The following is a 20,383-nucleotide window of genomic DNA, read 5'->3' on the forward strand; positions in this document are numbered from 1 at the left end:
GGAGCCGTGGGACCTGCTCTTTGCTTTTGTGTCACCGTCTGCTGTGGGTGCTTTCTGATGAGCTGGAGCTGGAGGAGAGGAGAAAGAGGAGGATGCTTTTTTGAGGGGAGGCGGTTTACTCCCTGGGTGGTAGGACGGGGAGTGTTTTCTGTGTGTGTGTGGGGGGGTTCCATGAAAATCACCCTCTCTCACGCCAGGTTCTGTTCTGATTGGGGTCTGTTCCCTGGCAGGGGTGGGATTTGAGTCACGGGCATGTAGGGCAGGGGTCCTGCAGGCTGCTCATGGGTTCAGGCACACAGGGGTTTTTGGGCACCTGTTCTTGCTGAGTAAACCTTACTCTTTGGGGGAGGGCAGCTCCCTGACACCATGTGAAAGTCGTAAATACAGTTGGGCCCCAGGCGAGGCCGTCATTGCAGAATGAGGGCTGTGAAGTGGAGGGAGTGGATCTGAGCATGTGACCCCACACTCCTGGGAAGAAGAGTTTAGGATCATTCTTTCTGGGGGGCCGACTCCCTAAGGGCAGTTTTAGGGGCCTCCGAGCTGGGCTTTGTGCACTGGGCTTGCTCTGGTTGGAGTGAATTCTGTGGCTGTGGTTGCTGCCTTTTCCTCCCCATTCCACTTTGTGAAGGCCAGGAGTGAATTGTGGACACTTTTGTCTCTGTCACTGCAAACAGCACCCATTTATAACAGTAACAGGGGATCATCACTTGCTTCTATTTTTCCTCCCTCCCACTCTCTCTTGTTCTTCCTCCTTTCTCTACCAAACTAAGGTTTTCTAAATATTCCGTCCACGCTGGCCCCTTTTAGGATGCCGCTTGCGTTCACTGAGACTGGAGAGACTGGCATTTTAAGGTCATTTGTTGCTCCTTTGTCCTGGTCATCCTCATGAGATGGATCCCCAGGTCCCTCTCCCCATTCTCCCAGAACCACAGTGCTCCAGCCCCCACCCCTTCATGTTTAACAGCTGCACTTGCAGCCTGTGCCTGCCACCATCCTATTTATTCTGTTCCACCCAGAGACCTAGAGACATGCTCATCATACCAGCCCGTCTAAACCGACTGAAATGTAAAGAGACACCTCTCCACGCATGTGATGCTCTGGCTTAAGGGGAGACGAAGGTGGGGAATGTCATGGGGGGACACACGACAAGTTGGGGAAGGGTGGGTGGTGGGGGAGGGAGAGAGAGAGAGGGAGAGAGAGAGAGAATCCCTCTTTAAAGAGCAAACCGTGAGCAGGTGCCTATGCAGCAATCCCAGATCTCTGCTCTGGCAGCTGGAGAGGTTCCCCACGCAAAACTGGGTGGAAAATATCCTGTGTGGCATGCACAAGGGAGGATCCAGAACCTTAGAAGCCCAGAACTGGACTGGAATTATTCCCTCAGCCACACAGGTAGAGCCATCTTGGTGTCCTTTGGGGAGGGAATTTGGAGACTGTCAGGAACGCACTGCGGCTCGGTCAGCATGTGTGTGCGTCCATTCTAACTGCTTGGTGCTGTGTTTTCTCGGGGGAACTTCAGCCTCTCTGGCTCCTCATCAGCTGCTCTGGGCAGCTGCCATGCTCATCGCCCCGGGAGCCACAGGCCAGCTTCATGCTCCAGCAACTCAGGAAGCTGTGTTTCACCCTCAGCTCAGAAGGACTTTCTGTTGGTCACTTATGAAGACCTGCGTGGTGCTGACGGTGCTCTTGGTCCTGTTCTGGGTCGTTTATAATAACACTGCATCAGTTCCTATTGCCGCTGTGCTTGCAGGCATCAAAATCTATGTTAGTTTTCTATGGTTGCCATGACACATTACCGCAAACGCAGTGGCTTAACAACACAACCTTGCAGTTCTGGAGGTTAAAATTCCCAAAATTAAGAAGTTGGCAGGCTGGGCATGGTGGGTCATGCCTGTAATCCTAGCACTTTGGGAGGCCAAGGTGGGCGGATCACCCGAGGTCAGGAGTTTGAGACTAGCCTGACCAACATGGTGAAACCCTGTATCTACTAAAAATACAAAAATTAGCTGGGCGTGGTGGCACACACCTGTAATTCCAGCTACTTGGGAGGCTGAGGCAGGAGAATCGCTTGAACCCGGGAGGCGAAGGTTGCAGTGAGCTGAGATCACACCACTGCACTCCAGCTTGGGCAACAAGAGCAAAAGTCCATCAAGAAAAAAAAAAAAAAAAGGAAGAAGAAAAAAGAAGTTGACAGGGCTGTGCTCTCTTCTGGAGGCTCTAAGGGAGAGTCTGTTTCTCACTGGTTCCAGATTCTAGAGGCTGCCCACACTCCTTGGCTTGTGGCCCCTTACTCCATCTTCAAAAGTCAGCAACACAGCATCTTCAAGTCTCTCTGACCTCTGCTTCCATTCTCCCGTATCCTCCTCTGACTCTGATCCTCCCGTCTCCCTCTTATAAGAACCCATGTGATCACGTGGGGCCCATCAGATCATCCAGGATTCTCTCCCATCTCATGATCCTTGTTAGTGACATCTGCACAGTACCTTCTTGCTGTGTGAAGTTACCTAATCACAGTTTCCCAGGGTTAGGATGTGGACATCTGTTGCAGGGGTGGGGGTGGGTTGGGTACAGAGAGCATGATTTTGTCTACCATATGTGTGTGTGTGTATGTGTGTGTGTGTGTATGTGTGTGTATATATGTATATGTGTGTGTGTATACATGTGGGGTGCATATCTGTCTGTATAGATACGTATGTGTATCTTTATAAATCTATAATAATATGTTCTGTAATAATAGACACCATTATTCTTTTATCTTTAATAAGTGGTGAAACTGTGGCATAGACAATCAGAGCAACTTCCCCAAGGACATCTAGGTGGTAAGTGTGAGACCAAGATTCTCAACCCAGGTGTTGGCTCCAGAGTCCAGGCTCCAAAACATTTTCTCTGGACTTTTCCAAGGAAGCAACTAATAGAAATCAATGCTACAGGCTGGATGCGGTGGCTCACACCTGTAATTTAAAGCAATTTGGGAGGCTGAGGCGGGTGGATCACCTGAGGTCAGGAGTTCGAGACCAGCCTGGCCAACATGGTGAAACCCCATCTCTACTAAAAATACAAAATTAGCTGGGCATGGTGGCACGTGCCTGTAATCCCAGCTACTTGAGAGACTGAGGCAGGAGAATCACTTGAACCTGGGAGGCGGAGGTTGCAGTGAGCCAAGATCTTGCCATTACACCCCAGCCTGGGCAACAGAGTGAGACTCTGTCTCAAAAGCAGGAAAAGGAAAAAAAGAAATCAATGCTAGATACTAATTATCTCTCAGCAACCTCAGGTGTTGCTAGAAATGCAGGAGAAATAAAAGGCAAAACTTCTGAGCAAGAAGGTTACAAGGTAGCTGAGGGGATAATGCCAGCCCACAAGAGGGTAAGAGAATGTTCCAGGATGAAGGAGGTACAGGTTTTAGTTTATTGGATGCTTACCTACGGGAAAGGTGCTCATGAATGACAGCTTCACAAGCATGAAGTTCTGATCAGAAAGTATCATTTAAGTCTTTAGTCCACTTGAGTTAACTTTTGTATGTGGTGTAAGATAAGCGTCCAGTTTCATTCATCTATATATGAATATCCAGTTTTCCCAACATCATTTATTGAAGAGATGATCTTTTCCCCATTGTGTATTCTTAGTGCCCTTGATGAAGATTAGTTGACTGTGTATATGTAGGTTAATTTCTGAGCTCTCTATTCTGTTCCATTCTGTGTCTGTTTTTATGCCAGTGCCATGCTGTTTTGATTACTATAGCTTTGTAATGTAGTTTAAAATCAGGAAGTATGATGCCTACAGCTTTGTTCTTTTTTCTCAAGGTTGCTTTGGCTGGGTCTTTTGTGGTTCCACAAAATTTTTAGAATGTTTTTCATTTCTGTAAAATTTCCATTGGAATTTTGATTGCTGTGAAAAAGTGCCATTGGAATGGCTGTTGCCATTGCAATTTAGATTTCATTCAATCCATAAATTGCTTTGGGAAATGTGGACATGTTAACAATATTAATTCTTCCATTCCATAAACATGGAATATATTTATTTATTTGTGTGTTTTTCAATTTATTTCATCAATGTTTTATAGCTTTCAGTGTACAGATCTTTCACTTCATTGGTTATATTTATTTCTAATTTATTCTTTTTCATGTGTTGTAATTTGGATTGTTTTCTTAATTTTTTGGGTAGTTTCTTGTTAGTGCATAGAAATACAACTTATTTTTGTATGTTGGTTTTGTGTCCTGCAACTTTACTGAATTCATTGATTATTTCTAACATTTTTTTTGAGAAGTCTTTAAGGTTTTCTATATATAAGATCATATTATCTGCAAATAGAGGCAATTTAAATTCTTTTCTGATTTGGATGTCTTTTATTTTTCTTGTCTAATTGCTCGGAGTCAATAGAACTTCCAATACTGTGTTAATAGAAGTGACAACTTCATCTTGTTTCTGATCTTATACAAAAAGTTTTCAGCTTTCCACTGTTGAGAATGATGTTAGCTGTGGGCTTGGCATACATGGCCTTTATTGAGTTGAGCACATTCCCTCTATACCTAATTTGTTGAGAGTTTTTATCAAGAAGTGATGTTGGATTTTGTCTAACGCCTTTTCTGCATCTGCTGAATTAATCACAATTTTTACCTTTATTCTGTCAATGTGGTGTATCACATTTATTGATCTGTGTATGTTGAACCATTCTTGCATCCCAGAGATAAATCCAACTTGATTATGGCGAATGATCCTTTCAATGTACTGTTGAATTTGGTTTGCCAGTATTTGTTGAGGATTTTTGCATCTATGTTTATCAGGGATATTGTCCTGTAATTTTCTTTTTCTTATAGTAGCCTTGTCTAATTTTGTAGTTGGAAGTGTTTCTTGCTTTTCAATTTTTTGGAACCGTTTGAGGATTGATGTTAATTCTTCTTTAAAAGCTTGGTAGAATTGACCCATGTAACATTCTGGTCCTGGGCTTTTCTTGGTTGGTTGGAAGATTTTTTTTTATTACTGATTTAATCTCCTTACTTGTTATTGGTCTGTTCAGATTTTCTATTTCTTCATTGATTCAGTCTTTGTAGATTGTATGCTTCTAGGAATTTATTCATTTCTTTGAGGTTATCCAGTTGGTTGGTATATAATTATTTATAATACTCTTTAATGATCCTTTGTACTTCGTGGTATCAGTTGTAATGTCTCCTTTTCCATTATAATTTTATTTATTTGAGTCCTCTCTTTTTCCTTGGTTAGTCCAGCTAAAGGTTTGTTGACTTTATCTTTTCAAAAAAACAACTCTTAGTTTTCTTGATCTTTTCTATTGTCTTTCTAGGCTCTGTTTCATTTATTTCTGCTGTAATCTTTATTATTTGCTTCCTTCTGCTAACTTTGGGCTTAGTTTATTACTTTTCTATTTCCTTGAGGTATAAAGTTAGGTTATTTGAGATATTTCTTTTTTCTTAATCAAGACATTTTTCTCTCTATATTTCTCTTTTAGAACTGCTTTTGCTGAATCCCATGAGTTTTGGTATGCTTCGTTTCCATTTTCACTTGTCTAAAGATATTTTGAATTTTTCTTTTGATTTTTTTCTATAATCCATTGGTTGTTCAGGAGCATGTTGTTTAATTTCCACATATTTGTGAATTTTCCAATTTTCCTTCTATTATTGATTTCAAGCTTCATATCTCAGTGGTCAGAAAAGATACTTGATATGATTTCAATCTTCTTAAATTTGTTAAGACTTGTTTCGTGGCCTAAAGTATCATTCATCCTGGAGAATGTTCCATGTGCACTTGAGAAAAATGTACAATCTACTGCTGTTGGATGGAATGTTCTGTTTATGTCTGTGAGGTTTATTTGGTCTATAGTGTTATTCAAGTCTGCTAGTTCCTTACTGATTTTCTGTCTGATGATTCTCCATTGTTGAAAGTGAGGTATTGCAGTCTCTTACTATTATTGTATTTCATCTATTTCTCCTTTCAGTTCTGTTAATATTTGCTCAATATATTTAGGTGTTCCAATTTTGGGTGCGTATATATTTACAATTGTTATATTCTCTTGATGAATTGACTCCTTTATCATTATACAGTGACTCTCTTTTTCTCTTATGATACATTTTGACTGAAAGTTTATCAGGGTGTAAACAAGTCCATAATTACACCAGGCTTGTTCTAAAGTGAATCCTTTCATGAAGCAGAGAACAATTTGCCCATGCACTCAATACATATTAATATATGTTATATATATATAGGGTGCATAGCTGACTTCACCAATTTGGGCTACTTGATGGGAAACAGAGCAAGGGACATTAATAAAATTCTAGTGTAGAATGTCTTTTTTCTTAAATTAACCAATTAAAAAAATTATTATTTCCAAGTATGTGCAGCAACTCAAACTGTGCTACTGGATATAATACTTATTTGTAATTGGCTCTTTCTGTGGATGTCAGAGTTCACTTCCGTGACATTTAATAGACCAGCCTTAAGACCTATCAGGATCCACTTACATGTCTGTCAATGGTATTACTTTGCTGTGGTTTGCTGGAGACAGAAGAAATGCCTGCCTAGTCCTTATGATAATTAATCCAAGTTCCAGATAAGCGTGAGAGTTGATACTTCAAGGCAAAGGGAGGCATCCCCACAGAAACGTGGACATAAGACTTTATCTTTAATGTTAAACAATGGATTAAAATATGCAAGTGGCTGAAGAAACAGAATGGATCCCAGCCCCTACACTGTCCTCTAACCTGAGTTTGATGGATTGAATTTTAAAAATACAGAGCTGGTCAGTATTGGGGCTTATCAGCCACAGAAGCACTGAAAGGAGATTCACAGGGGTCAGTGGGGCTGCACCTGTCTCAGGGTGCTTTTCATCAGGGCTTGTGTTTGAATTTAAGTTGGCCCAATAAACAGCAGCACTCCTCTCTGCCTTCGTAATGGATCAACTGAGAAATAAGGCTTTTTGAATAAAGCAGATGAAAATCCCAAGTTGTCTCTGTTATGGATATAGCTAGTCCCTGGAGGATGTGGCTGATATCACAGCCACCTGATTTTTTTCTGGATTGGATGCCCCAGAATCAAACAGATTATCTTTTCTGGGTGTCCCAGGCTATTTTGACCCCTGAAGTCTTCCCGTGCGGGGCAGACTCTTTGCAAGACTGACTACCTGGAGGAGCAGAGGAGCAGGAGAGAATGCATGTTCCTGGAAGTAGGGGACTTGCTTCCAAGAGAAGAGGGAACAAACGTAGAAAAGAGAAGGACTGTACAACACTGTCTCAGCTCATTTGTGCTGCTATAACAAAATGCCTGAGACTGGGTAATTTATGAAGAAAACAATAATTTATTTCTTACAGTTCTGGAGACTGGGAAGTCCAAGATCAAGACACTGGAATTTGGTATCTGGTGAGGGCCTTCTTGCCACATCCTCACATGGCAGAAGGGGTAGAACGGACAAAAGGGATGAACACTCTGTCCTTACAAGGTGGAATAGTGTAAGAGAATTGAACTCCCTCAAACCCTTTTATAAGACTCTAATCCCATCCATGAGCGCTCCACCCTTAGGACTTAATCACCTCCTAAAGGGCCCACCTCTTAATACCATCATGTTAGCTTTCAACATACAAATATTGGAGGACACATTCAGACCATAGCAAGCACATGTTTGTTCTTCTTTGCAGACTCACACACAAGGTACTCTTTTTCCCTTAGGGAGGAGCCAGGAGGGAAGCCGAGAAAGGCAGAGAACACACCATGGGGGATACTCTTCATGGAAGGGAACACGAGGCAAGACCCTCACTCCCAGCCTCTGCCCCTCACCAGCCCCTTGGTCCTGGGCCATCTTCTTCTCTCCCTGGGCATCTCTCCTCTGGTGATCTCGTTTGGTTTCACAGCTTGGAGCAACACAGGTGCATGCATGAGTCCAGATTTGTAGCTCCTTCCCAGACGTCTCCTCCAACTAACACCACCCACTTCCTGATGGCTGTGCTTGGATGTCTGACCAACATCGGACTCATGTTCTTCAGACCTATTTTCCTTACTCAGTCTTCCTTGTTGGGGTTGGTGCTCCTTCTCCAGTCCTGGGGTTTCCCTCCAGGTGGGGGAAGCTCTGCTGACCAGACACTTCCTAACTCTCCTCCTTCACTTGATCTGATCTCAGGGCAGGGGGAGTAACTTATCTGGAAAAAAACTCAGCATGGTACCCACTCAGCAACCCCCTTCCTTCCTGACGGAAGCCCTCGGCCCTCAAGGACACAGTTCTGTGATGTGTCCTCCATCAGAGGTGATGTTTTGGCCTCCATCTGCCCTTTCTCAGTCTTAGTTCTCAATAAGTTGAAACTCAGGTGAGAGAGACCCCAACGTTTCTCATCTGGGGCAACAGCACCATCGTCCACCTGTGGTTCAAGTCTGAAATGCCAGCCGCCCTCCAGTACTTCTTCTCTTCATCCTATATCCAATCTGTCAGATGTCCTGCCAGCTCCTCCCCACAAATTTGTCTCAAACTTCCCTTTTTCTCTTCACGTTTATGGCCTCCTCTATAGGCGGACCCAGCATTTTGGCATTACTGCAATTGTTTCCAGTGGAACTTCCTGCTTTTCCTTCCCTCAAACTATTGACATGTAAATCAAATACAGTGGGATCCTATTTCACTTAGAGTGAATTTCAAACCTACTTCCTTGGGCATAAAGGCCACGCAGGCCCTAGCCTCCCTCTGTCTCACCCACCGCACTGACTGTTCTGCTACTATCTCGATGTGTGCCTATCACACAGGTTCCTTTATGTCTCTTGAACACATCACTTGATCCCTAGGGCTAATACAGTGTAGCACATGGTAGGCCCTCGAAATTATTTTCTATAACTGAATTGTCTTATGCCCTGTCTTGTCCAGGGGAGAGGGAGCCACAGTGGATTTTGTATATTCCAGGGCCTTGGAAGGACCATCTCTGCAATGAGATGTACACATCAGGTTCTCCCAAGTTAAATATTTGTCCTTGTTCTGATTCCATGCTCACCAAACAGCATTCTGATTGTAATTGGCCCCCTCTGTCAGTCTTCCTCCAGGGGGGAGAATGGACCGGCTCTGCATATGCCAGTCCTCTGATTCCAATGCCTGTGTATTTCTCCCTGCAAATCAATACGTGGGTGTTAACGGTCTATACAACAAGCTCGCCAGCTTTATAAACGAGGGCAAACAGTGGCAAGACGGACATGCTCTTTGTTTCTTAGCTTGCTGGCTGGGAAAGAAGACCACAGGTCCAGTGCACTGTCTGAGATGATGACAGTTTCCTAGGGAAGTTCTTGGGAAAGAGGCTACGGGGCTTGCTCCTGACAGCAGGCTCCTCTCAGAATGGCTGTTTTGCTGAGACCTCAAACTTTTCTTCTTCTGAATTTTTAATATAACGGTTCGAATTTGTGAGGTTTCAACATTTCCTACTTTTCTAAAGCAAGGCTTTGTGTTTCCCAAAGTCACCCAGGATCTCAGGTATGAAATGAAGTCCTGGGTGCTGGAGTAGACACATCTCTAAACTGTGTAGATATAAGGCCAGGTGCAGTGGCTCAAGCCTGGAATCCCAGCATTTTGGGAGGCTGAGGTGGGCAGATCACCTTAGGTCAGGAGTTTGAGACCAGCTGGCCAACATGGTGAAACCGTCTCTACTAAAAACACAAAAATTAGCTGGACATGGTGGCAGGCGTCTCTAATCCCAGCTGCTCCGGAGGCTGAGGCAGGAGAATTGCTTGAACCTGGGAGTTGGAGTTTGCAGTGAGCCGAGATGGTACCACAGCACTCCAGCCTGGGTGACAGAGTGAGACTCCATCTAAAATAAATAAATAAATAATAATGTGTGTAGATATGACCTTCTCCGTGGGACCCTAATATGGTTTGGATCTGTGTCCCCATCCAAATCTTGTGTTGAATTGTAATCCCCAGTGTTGGAGGTGGGGCATGGTGGGAGGTGATTGGATCATGGGGCTGGGTTTCCCTTGGGTATGCTGTAGTGATGGTGAGTGAATGCTCATGAGATCTGGTTGCTTAAAAGTGTGTAGCACCTTCCCCCTCTCTCTCTTCCTCCTCTTCTGTCCATGTGAAGAAGTGCCTTCTTCTTCTTCACCTTCTGCCATGCTTGTAAGTTTCCTGAGGCCTCCCTAGCTATGCTTCCTGTATAGCCATCACAACTGTGAGCCAATTAAACCTCTTTTAGAAAATAAATTATCCAGTCTCAGGTATTTCTTTATAGCAGTGTGATATACAGACTGATACAAACCCTGTTTTTCCTCTGTTGTGGGTTCCCCACTGAATGTGGTTTGAATGGGAAGCAGTCCCCTCCCTGCCCCACACAGTCAGCCGGCAGATGCAGTGTGGCCTACACTCAATACCTCAGATGCTCTTCCACAGATTTGTGAATCTGTAGGGAATGATGCGGCTTGCAGGGAGAATTCAGTGTTCATTTCAGCAGAGGCCATGGTGGGCATGTGGGTCAAGTAACTGCGATTCATGAATTTTCTTGCCTACTCCTCCATAATTCCTTTGGTTCCCATCCATTTTAAAGCCTGGTCCTTCCCCACCCCACCCCACCCACCGTTTTTTTTTTTTTTTGAGACAGACTCTCACTCTGTCGCCGGGCTGGAGTGCAGTGGCACGGTGATCTTGGCTCACTGCAACCACCAACTCCCGGTTCAAGCAATTCTCCTGCCTCAGCCTCCCAAGTAGCTGGGATTATAGGCGCATACCACTATGCCCAGCTAATTTTTGTATTTTTAGTAGAGACGGGGTTTCACCGTGTTGGCCAGGATGGTCTCAATCTCCTGACCTTGTGATCTGCCTGCCTCGGCCTCCCAAAATGCTGGGATTACAGGCATGAGCCACCGTGCCCGGCCTCCCTTTTTATACATGGGTAAAGCACTTTATATCTTTCTGGTATGTGTGTGTGTGTTTGTATGTACTGAATTTATCTAGAGCCAGTTTCTTTGCATACAACCAAGAATTCTAATGCACAAATTGATGCCAGGCACAGAGTGGAGACAAGAGACACTCAAGGATAGAGGGAGGATTTGGGGATTTGTATCAGTAAAGGGAGAGGCTCTAAGATGCTATAACAAAGAGATCCCAGTGGGAGTGGCTAAACCAAGGTAAATGTTTGTTTCTTTCTCGCACAATAGTCTGAGTATTGGGAAGACGGTGCTGTTCTCTGTGAGCGGCCGTTACCTAGAAACTGACATATTTCCAAAACATTGGGAAGAAGAACTAGAGGAAAGTCATCTTTCCTTTGGGGCACGTGACTGGGAAGTCGCATACATCGCGTTTGCTGACATCCCATGGGCTCAGTCACATTGCCACGTTTAGCCACCATGGAGGCTGGGAAGTCGATCTCCAGCAGGTCAGCCCTGTGCTTTCCTGTCATGGGGTGGGGGCATTCTAATATCACAAGAAGAGACTGAATAGCTGGGGCCATTTGTGATCACAGCTGCAGGATGGGATGAAAGGCGGGGAAGGTGCAATTAATATTCTGGGATGGAATTGTAGTGGCCCTTAGCATGGAGCTAACTAAATCATTGCCTATTATGACCTGGAGTCCAGTACTCAGTGCAGCAAAGATGTGGAGAGGGAGGAACCATGCTGGTGCCACCATAAAGCAGTGTGACATATTGATTTAGTCCATTTTGTGCTGCTATAACAGCATACTTGAGACTGGGTAATTTATAAAGAACAGAGATTTATTTTTTTACAATTGTGGAAGCTGAAAGTCCAAAGTTGAGGGGCCTGAATCTGGCAAGGGCTTTCTTTCTGCATCATCCTATGGTGGAAGGCGGGAAGGCAAGTCAGAGAGAGAGAGAGAGAGAGAGAGAGAGACAGAGAGACAGAGAGGAGGGACAGGAGTCTAACTCATCCTTTTTACGAAGTCCACTCCCAAGATAACTGTGTTAATCCATTCACGAGGGCAGACCCCTCATGACCTAATCACCTCCTAAAGATCCCAAAGATCCCATTCTCAACACTGTTGCGCTGGGGATTAAGATTCCAACACATGAACTTTGAAGGATGCATTTAAACCATAGCACCTATGAACAATTTAGACTCTAGTGGTGAATCGGCCATTTCTGCTATATGAAATAACTACAGGCAAGAGAATGCCAACTTTAAAACTCCAAATACTCAGCTTGAGGCATAGTATAAAGCTCAAGGACATTGCTCTATGACCATGCTGAACAATCTCTTACCGTTCAGCTGGCAGAAATAGCAAAACAAACAAACAAACAAACAAAAAATACAGTAGTCACAGAACCCTCTAAGTTTTATCTTTCCAATGCTGAATTACACTATCAGTTGAATTTACAGGTTTACCAAGTCTTGTATGTAAAATAGAGGACACTGATCAAGAAAGAATGGAAACCTAAAAATCAAAGTAGAAATATGTGGGAGAATTTGCATTCCTCTTGTTAATGCTCCTGCCTTGGAACTAAACTGAGGAGGCAGGCTCCATCCTTGTTTGAGGCAGCTAGTCCAGTCCTCCTTGAGGGCAACATTCCTCCCTAGCTAAAGCAAGCTTCTTTGTAAGAGAAGATGAATTCCCTCATTGCCTGCCTGCATTGTCTTCAGGCTGGTAACTAGAGTCGGACCTTGGCACATCCTAGGGCACCAACTGCAAAATGAAAAGGCAGCAGAAGACTTTGTGCTATGAAAGAGCTGCAGGCTTTTGCTAATTTTCATCACAAAATACCTGGGGGCATGTGTGTGGGAAAGCCTGTTTAGGGAGGAGGAACACAGTTCACGTTGGGTGTTGGGTATAATTTGTGAATACAAAGGTGTGGGGATCGTGAGCTTTAGATGTTGTGTTTGTTTCCTGGGACTGCTGTAATAAAGTGCCATGACCCTGGGTGCCTTCAACAACAGGTACTTTTCTGGTGGTAGTTCTTGGTGCTTAGAAGTCCATCATCAAGCTGCAGGCAGGCCCACGCATGCCAGAGGCTCTAGAGAAGCTTCCTTCTCTTCTTGCTGGCTCGGTGGTCGCCATCACAGCTTAGTGTTCCATGCTTGCAGACGTATCGCTGCAAACTCTTTCTCTTTGTCACATGACAATCTCTCTGTGTGGTCCTGTTCTCCCTGGCATTCTGCCCCCACGTTTCCTCTTTTTATAAGGACAACAGTTACTGGGTTAGGGTCCTCTACACTCCAGTAGAACTTCAGTTTAACTTTATCACATCCACAACATCTTATTTCCAAATAAGGTCACATTCACAGACAACGGGGACACATCTTATTTGGGGGTAAAGCCCAACACAATATAGATGTAATGTAAGATGGCAGCCTGACAGCCAAAAGGGGATCAAATCATTTTCTTGCTGGTTAATGCAAGCCTTGGCTCAAAAATATCCCTCCATAAATGAACATGAGGTACAAAATTCTTGGCATGTTACAGGATGGATTTAAAGACTAAAGGAGGTAGAGATACGGAGTGGATCTATGATGCTCATTTCATGTTACTAACACCCAGTCAACCACACGCACACACACATGCATGCATGCACGCACACGCACACACACATTCACACATGCATGCACACCCACGCCATGTCCCTGAGAGGGCCAATGCCACACTCCTTTTACCAAGATCTTGACACATATGATGGAGAGGGAAGCACCAGTAGAAACTGAACTTACGTTCGCTGTGTTTGTAAAATTCTGACAACAGTGGAAGTCAGAAAGGAATCCCAGAGAAACAGAGGCTGGGTGGCCACTCTTAACAGTCAAAGAAAGAGGGGGAGTGGCCATACATTAAGAATAACGATCAGCTTGCTAATCAGAGGTCTTTAATGCTGTTAATTGATCATGAGTTTCTTGGAATGAAAATCAAAGGGCTGCCCGGCAAAGCCTATTTGATGTGTAAACTGATATCGATACATAAATGAATAAATTAACATCTAGATCTCGAAAACAGAATCATGACTGTAAAATTCCATGGTAGAGTCATGAGCCCTGAGAATTTCCACACCTGAGTTAGTTCTCAGACTCAAAGCCCTCTGAAGGGGGATCTGGGGTCCTGGAAGGAAGAGGGAAGGAGCCCTAGGTGGACAGTAGGGACCTTTCCCCCAGCTTTTCCCAAGGGATCCATGCTGTTCATAGCTTTACTGTGCACAGAGGAAGGGGAAGTACCTGCAATGTGGACTCTTGGGCACTGGCTCTGGGCTCACACATCCCCATGGTCCCCTAGTTGAAATGGAGTCAAGTGGTGGTGTGGTGACCTGGTGAGATCTTTTAGCCCCTCTGTACGCTCAATCCTGAGTCCACTTACTGGTTATTTCCCCAGCTCCAGGGTGAACACTTGGTATCCTCAGCAAGAGATGGGATCTCCTTATGGCTCATCTTGACAGAGGAATCACAAAGAGCCATGGAATCTGGGCTCTAAGGCAAGGGTGGACTAGTGTGAGAGCCCCAGCCTTCATCTTCACATCCAAGTAGCAAGGCAAAAGCAAGTGCATCTAGGAAGCCTTCGGTGGGGTGGGGGTGGGGGGTGGGGGGTGGGGCATGACAACCAGAGACCTGAAGGAGGCCATCAAGGTGACACTCATCACATCCATCCATAACTCCCACCATCGCTGTGAGAGCCAGTATTTGGTGAAAGCTGACACTGTACACTCATTATTTCATTTAATCCTTATAACATGTCTCCAAGGGAGGCACTATTATCATTCCCACTTTACAGATGAGAAAATGGAGGCTTAGGACATTTAAAAGACAGCCCAAGTTCCCACAGCTAATCAGGCTGGAATTTAAGCCCAGGTGGTCTGAGTCTAGCACCTGAGATCATGCTTAACTCCTAAAAGGGGATGATATGGTTAGGCTTTGTGTCCCCACCCAAACCTCACCTTGAATTGTAATCCCTATAATCCCCATAATTGCCACGTATCAAGGGATAGACCAAGTGGAGGTAATTGAATCATGAGGGCAGTTTCCCCCATGCTGTTCTCCTGTAGTGAGTGGGTTCTCATGAGATCTGATGGTTTTATAAGGGGCTCTTCCCCCTTCGCTCAGCACCTCCTCCTGCCACCTTGTGAAGAAGGTGCCTTGCTTCCTGATATGGTTTGGCTGTGCACCCACCCAAATCTCAATTTAAATTGTATCTCCCAGAATTCCCAGAATTCAGAAAGGAATCCCAGAGAAATAGAGACTGGGTGGCCACTCTTAACAGCCAGAGAAAGTGAGGGAGTGGCCATACATTAAGAATCATGATCAGCTTGCTAATTGAGGTCTTTGGTGCTATTAACTGATCATGAGTTTCTTGGAATGAAAATCAAAGGGCTGCCCGGTGAAGCCTACTTGATTTGTAAACTGATATCAATACATAAATGAATAAATTAAAGTCTAGATCTGGAACGCAGAATGAGCAAGGGAGCGTGGGAGGGACCCAGGGGGAGGTAATTGAATTATGGGGCTGGTCTTTCCCGTGCTATTCTTGTGATAGTGACTAAGTCTCATGAGATCTGATGGGCTTATCAGGGCTTTCCACTTTGGCTTCTTCCTCATTTTCTCTTGCTGCTGCCATGTAAGAAGTACCATGTTTCTGAGGCCTCCCCAGCCATGTGGAACTGTAAGTCCAATTAAACCTCTTTTTCTTCTCAGTCTCAGGCATGTCTTAGTCAGCAGCATGAAAATGGACGAATACACTTCCTCTTCACCTTCCACCATGATTGTAAGTTTCCTGAGGCCTCTCCAGCCATGCAGAACCGTGAGTCAATTAAACCACTTTCCTTTATAAATCACTCAGTCTCGGATACGTCTTTATTAACAGCATGAGAACAGACTAATATAGAGTAGATGAATGGATTTCAAGCAGCCCTCCCGCTGAGGTAAAATCCTAAGGGATACTTCAGCAGGCACCAGGAAGGGGACGTTTGTTCTTCCGTGGCATCAACTCTACCAAAAACAACCTAGCCTCCAACCTCGAGTTCCATGAGATTTTCTCTTCCCTTGAAAGCAAATCTGACCTGATGTTGCCATGACCCTCCTGGATCCGGGGGATGTTCTGTTTCTTCCATTATGTGCTAATGGGAGTGTAAGAGTCACCTAAATGGCTTAGGTTCTGCTGGCAGGCATCGTTTTGCTTCTTCTAAAGGTTTTCCCTTCACTAAATCCAGGGGCAAACTTGGGCTGCTGTGTGGTGTGAATGTTGATGAGTGGGAGGAAGGGAGGAAAAGAGAGATAAATAAAAGGGGAGAAAGAGAGAGACAGAATGGAGACAGTGGGAGGGGGAGAGAGAGGGTGGGAGAAAAATAGAGAGATGGAAAGCCAGAAAGGGGAGAAAGGAGAGAAGAGGAGAGGAGAAGAAAAGCAAGGAGAGAGACAGAGAGAGAGAGACAGACAGATAGACAGAGAGACAGGAGGGGGGAGAGAGAGACAGAGAGACAGACAGAGAGAGACAGAGACAGGAGGGGGGAGAGAGAGACAGAGAGAGAGATTAGAAAGGAAGACAGACAGAGAGAGAGATGAGTGAGACAGGAGTGGGGAGCAAGAGCCAGAGAGAGATTAAATAGGGAGACAGAGAGAGAGAGAGACAGACAGACAGATAGAGAGACAGCGAGACAGAGAGCGAGATGAGAGAGGGAGACAGACACACACACACATACATACATACACACACACACACACACACACACACACACACACACACACACACACAGAGACAGAGAATAGGCTTCAGGCAGCAAATGGCCCCAGGGGTGACAACTCTACTTACCTGCTGAGAAAGCCTGGCTAGCCAGGCAGAAGCCTGCTGCAGGGGCAGAGCCCACACAAAGAACCTCTACTAGGGCAGTGCTGAAGGGGAAATGTGGGATTGGAGCCCCCACACAGAGTCCCCAATGGGGCACTGCCTAGTGGAACTGTGAGAAGGGAGCCACCATCCTCTAGACCCAAGAATGGTAGAGCCACCGACAGCTTGCACCCTGTGCCTGGAAAAGCGGCGGGCACTCAATGCCATCCTGTGAAAGTAGCTGGATGGGGGGCTGCACCCTGCAAAGTCACACAGGTGGAGCTGCCCAAGGCCTTGGGAACCCATCCCTTGTACCAGTGTGCCCTGGATGTGGGACATGCGGTCAAAGGAGGTAATTTTGGAGTTTTAAGGTTTAAGACTGTCCTGCTGGGTTTCTGAGTTGCCTGAGGCCTGCTACTCTTTCTTTTGGCCAATTTCTCCCTTTTGGAGCAGGAAAGTTTACCCAATGTCTATACCCCCCTTGTATCTTGGGAGCAAATAACTTGTTTTTGGTTTTACAGGCTCATAGGTGGAAGGGACTTGCCTTGTCTCAGATGAAACTTTGGACTTTGGGCTTTTGAGTTAATGCTGAAATGAGTTAAGACTTTGGCGAACTGTTGAGAAGGAATGATTGTATTTTGCAAGGGGAGAAGGACATGATATTTGAGAAGGGCCAGAGGTGGAATGATATAGTTTGAATATTTGTCTCTGCCCAAATCTCATGTTGACTTGTAACCCCCAGTGCTGGAGGTGTGGCCTGGTAGGAGGTGTCTGGTCATGGGGGCGGACCTCTCATGGCTTGATGCTGTTTTCATGATAGTGAGTTCCCACAAGATCTGGTCATTTAAAAGTGTGTGGCACCTCCTCTCCCCGGATTTTCTCCCCAGCTCTCTCTCTTGCCCCTGTTCTCACCATGTGACCTGCCTGCTCCCCCTTCATCTTCTGCCATGATTGGAAACTTCCTGGGCCCTCCCCAGGAGCAGATGCCGCTATACTCCCTGTACAGCCTGCAGAACCGTGAGCCAATTAAACCTCTTTTCTTAAATACCCAGTCTCAGGTATTTCTTTATAGAAATGCAAGAATGGCCTAATACAGCTCCTAACTCTACAGCCCACCTGACTGGCTCAAAAAACTAGGGCAAGACCTAGAGTGACAGCTGGGGGGAATGGGCAGTTTTACCAAGTCAGGATTCAAGGTCGTCTACTCCCGCCCCCTCACTGCGCCCACCCGGAATCTTGCTTTGCTTCTTAATGCAAGCCACTTATTCTTCAGAGCCTTACTTTGCACAGCAAGAAAAGCCCAAACCATTTGTTGAGTATTTTCTCTGTGCCAGACATGAGGCTTTGGACTTTCTCATACATAGATGGGGATAACAGCTCCTGGGCTGGACTGACTGAGATTCTGGGTTATCTCCGTGGGTGCAGGAGCAGTGGAAGGGAGGGAATGGAAGAGAATCACAGGAAACAATGATGCAAACAAGCTCTGAGAAGTCAGAGGGGTGCACAGTGGGAAGACAGAATTAGGATGCTGGTCTATTGGTCTCACCTCTCAGGGGTGATGTGGGCAGTTGTTCAAAGTTTCTTGGTAGATTTGCTGCCGAACACAGAGATGGCTCATACCCTGACCCTTCCCTCTCCCCTAGTCTGTCTTGTTTTGCCAAAGCCTGGCTTAAAAGCTTGGCATGTGCAATAAGATTTGCTCACCTGCGTCGACTGCTCACAAAGCTCTGGTCACCATGGAAAGAGCTTCACCTCTGAGAGGTATAGGTGCTGCCTCCATTTCCCCCCAAGCGTCCATTGCCCTAAGTTCCAGTAAATTTAACTTTGCTTTGGGGGACAATTCCACTGGACTTGCATGCAGGCTGGTGGATCTGTCAATCAAGAGGCTCCTCCCTCACCTGTACAGGGCTACACATGTGACCCAGGCTCAGACAATCGACTCCCTAGAAATGTGATTTGCATAGAAATGGAAGATATTTATGGATGCCCTCAGGAGACCGACCGTTTCTGCGGTGCAGGTGCCTGGAACCCATCTGGTCCCTGTACTTTCTGAAATCTCATGCTTCTCTTTTTCCTCTCATTTTATAAGGATGAGTGACTCTGTGTCTTCCCAATATGTGCTCATGTTGGCCAGAATCAGATATCATATTTTGCCACCAGTAGACCTTAATTTGTTCAGATGGAGTATCTTAATTATTTCTCACAACAGCCTTATAAGCTAGGTATTGTGTTATCCCATTGAATAGATGAGAAAACTGCAGATTGGGAAGGGGGTCACCCAGCAGGAGTGGTGCAGCTGGGATTCAGACCAAGGCAGTGGACTGTGAGCTCTTCTTTGCACAGCTCTCTTGCTCTGCTCTTCACGGCTCCTTTCTCCCCAGTGGCTTCGATCCAAGCCCCCCTCATTCCTCACTCCCCAGCCTAGCAGGGCCTCCTCTGGGTTAGGAGCTCCAGGAAGGGGTGGGAAAGCCTTAGGGTGGGATCCTTTCTCCTGATTGACTCAGCAAAGGTAAGACAAAGGCTGTGATTTCTCTCTGGAGAGATTGGTCAGTTCCTGGAACATCCTTGACTGTTCAGGGTCTAGGTGCTCCAGGAGCTCATCCTCCTGCCTGGACATAGGCTCTGTCCCACCAGGAAGCCTTGGGGGTGACCACTGGGTGATGGCACTGATGACCCTGCATTGGTCAGAAGCAGGTGCGAGAGGCAGTTTGGGGCTGGGGATTAAGGGGACTTGGATGAACGACATCTGAGCCAATGTTTCTCAGGAAGGCATGCCCAGCCCTGCTGCAGATCCATCACTGAGATTTATTTCCAAGAAGCAGCGACTCGTCAAGCAAGCCTTGAATCAGCCTGGGTGGGAGTCGGCTTTCTATCAACAAGTTTGATGACACAGTTACGCCTGGAAGGGGAATGGTGCATCTTCTTCCAATCTGGGGAAGAGATGCCTGGCAGAGGCCCCACAACTGCAGGTAAGTGGTGGGAAACTTCCAAACTCCTCCTCTCTCGGGGCTAAGATCTCCTGAGCCCACAGGCGTTTTTGAAGCTGGAGCCCTGGCGTGGCTTTCTGCAAGACTGTGTTGGAAGGCAATGCCCCTGTGCATGGGGACAGAGGTGGGGAAGAAGACAAGGAACCTGGAGGAAAAAAGAGGAAGACCAACAGAGGGGCTTCATCTGCAACTTCTGCCCTGGTGGTAGCTGCCGCTCCTCAGCCTCAGCTTCCTGGCTGGTGCATGGCTTTGCTTCTGTACAGAAACAGCATCCACAGCCAGCCTCCTCCCATCCCAGAGACTCTTCCTGGCTGAGTTTAGTGGAGGCCCCAAACTGCAATGGTGCTGCCAAACATGGCCACATCACAAAGCGGGTGACAGCTGACACTGAGTGGGACATGCAGGGGAAGCCCTGAGGACCTGTATTCAGCCCTTGGCTGATGGGAACTCCAAAGCCTTCTCTGGGGAGAGGTCATTGATTCCAACATGAATGGGGTGTCTGCCATGAGCCAGGCATTGTGTGTACCAGGAATTCATTTGTGAGAAGAGCAGACAAAGGTCCCTGCCTCTTGGGACCCACATTCCACAGGGGGAGAGGATGGTAACTAATGATGAGCATGATGAGAAGGCAGATGGCCTGGTGTGTGAGGATGCAGGAAGGGCTGGGGTAAAAGAGTTAGGGAGGGCTGG

At 45.9% G+C, this 20,383-nt stretch overlaps 1 long non-coding RNA gene across 4 annotated transcripts in view; it reads left to right on the forward strand.

Annotated features, from left to right (window-relative positions):
- LOC129394006 (uncharacterized) overlaps window positions 1-20,383 on the forward strand; it is a 184,211-nt gene that overhangs the window by 149,829 nt on the left and 13,999 nt on the right. For 2 of the 4 annotated variants that reach the window (XR_008621182.2, XR_010111359.1), the window contains one exon: window positions 15,578-15,683. This is a non-coding gene — a long non-coding RNA (uncharacterized LOC129394006). The remainder of the gene's footprint in view (window positions 1-15,577; window positions 15,684-20,383) is intronic. The other 2 variants (XR_010111358.1, XR_010111360.1) reach the window with 1 other exon arrangement.

Source organism: Pan paniscus, chromosome 1 (assembly GCF_029289425.2).
Source record: "Pan paniscus chromosome 1, NHGRI_mPanPan1-v2.0_pri, whole genome shotgun sequence".
Lineage (NCBI taxonomy): Eukaryota > Metazoa > Chordata > Mammalia > Primates > Hominidae > Pan > Pan paniscus.